The sequence below is a fragment of the Xyrauchen texanus genome, chromosome 29 (assembly GCF_025860055.1).
Source record: "Xyrauchen texanus isolate HMW12.3.18 chromosome 29, RBS_HiC_50CHRs, whole genome shotgun sequence".
Lineage (NCBI taxonomy): Eukaryota > Metazoa > Chordata > Actinopteri > Cypriniformes > Catostomidae > Xyrauchen > Xyrauchen texanus.
In genome coordinates this window covers 7,708,340-7,710,227 of record NC_068304.1, presented here as the reverse complement: position 1 = coordinate 7,710,227, position 1,888 = coordinate 7,708,340, and the positions used below count along the sequence as shown (strand labels likewise).

General features: G+C 37.0%; 1 pseudogene; it reads right to left on the bottom strand.

The window, feature by feature from the left end:
* Nucleotides 1-220: 220 nt before the first annotated feature.
* Nucleotides 221-1,203, bottom strand: LOC127622857 (UDP-glucuronosyltransferase 2B14-like; annotated as a pseudogene).
* Between the last annotated feature and the right edge of the window lie 685 nt (nucleotides 1,204-1,888).

The following is a 1,888-nucleotide window of genomic DNA, read 5'->3' as shown; positions in this document are numbered from 1 at the left end:
AATTAACCATATCTAGCAAATGTTATCTATCATATGCAAACATGTAAACGTGTCACTCGGTTTTCTTTTTTCTGCTACAGCACAACAGGACACACAGATATCTAACAGTGAAATATATGGAGAGAGTGAATATCAAAACAACTGCAGACAATGTAACTGCAATATCTATAGTAATAGGAGTAACAAGGCAGTTTGTAGGATTCTGTTTGTAGGATTCTGTTCAAAGGTGAGCAGCACCTTTGTGTCTCATAACAAACTCAATCCAGAAGAGGGCACTGTCCAAAGGTTTAACTGGCTGGTCTCTGAGAAGATGAGACAGTCTCTGCATACTCAATCTATAGGATGGCTCATTGATTGCTTCGTATATGGCCGTGTGCAGTATGTTCTTATCTAAAGTTGAGATTTGGAGTATTTTGGCTCCTCCTTTCTCTTGTAGATGAAGAAGTTTGTCGTATTGGTCAAAAAAGAGTGGAATTCCCACCACTGGAATACCATGATACAAAGCTTCCTGAAGTCCATTGGTTCCACCATGAGCTACAAAAACTTTAGCTTTTGGATGTCCTAGAAGATCGTTCTGTGGCATCCAGTCAACCAGTAATGTGTTGTTGCCCAGCTTAGATGGTTCCCACCTTTTGTGGGAGCTGAGCAAAAGCAGCAGCTATTTCCTCAGTTACGTCATGTGGTAGGTCACTGACAAAACTCCCTAAAGACATGACAATGACTCCATGTTATCCAGAACTATGCATGAAGTCCTCCAGATCTTGTGGAAGTGCCTTTGCTGGTTTGCACTGGAAGCCGCCAATGTAGACAATGTTTGGCATAGTTGGACGTGGAAATTCAAAAACGAAACTCAACCCTCATGAGCCAAATGTCAGCTCCCTGGAGAAGTTCATGAAAACGTACAGGTTGATGAAAATATTGATCACAAACAGCATGGTATTGTGGCTCATTCAAAAGCCTGTTCTGAAAGTCTGTTAGCAAATATAAGAAAACATTTTGTACTCTTTTGTCTGTGTATCCTGATCCTATCATTGGGATGTAAGACAACGGTGTGGAAGCAATGTCAAAGTATCCTTCACCATTTGCTGTCCACCTCACATTATAAACCATGGGCAACTTGAGTTTATGAGCCAGAAGAATACCAGCACCCCATGTTGGATCAGTAAGCATCAGATCATACTGCCTTTCCATCAATGTCTTCATCATTTCCACACTTTCAAATATATTTGTTGCAAGTTTACATATAATTCCATGAACTTTATGAAAGGATTTGAACAAATCCAAATGCAAACTTATACCACTCAGCCAAGAGCTCTTTCCTCTTTTGTTGTTAATCATTTTGTGGACCAATCCTTTTATTAATTCTTCATCAATTCCTGTGGTGTTAGGTACTGTTATAGATTTGTAATAAGTGGAGTTCTCCTTGATGAACCAACGCCTTGATGAGGATGTCCATGTTCACCCAATGACTTCCCTCCAAAAGTAACCACCATGATTGTGCCACCATTACAGAAAGAACAAATACAGATCAGAGATGTTATCCAGAGCAAGAGAGAAATCATGTTTATTAAGAATGGTGTCATCTGCATTGTAAAATAAAGAAAAAAACAATATTTTATAGAGATACATTTTATTTTATTTATTCGTAACAGCAATGCATTATGAATGAACTTTTTTCTTTAAATGACATCAAAACTGTTCTAGACACTGATATGACATGTTCTAACAAGTAAATTGATTCATTCAAATTGTTAAGGTTTCAAATGATTTTTTTTTAAATGTATTAAGCATACACATAAATATTACTCCAAAGTGAGTCTGTCATCTGTTTCCATTATGAATGTTTGATTTTTAAAGATATAAAATTAAATCAAACAAACTGAATAAA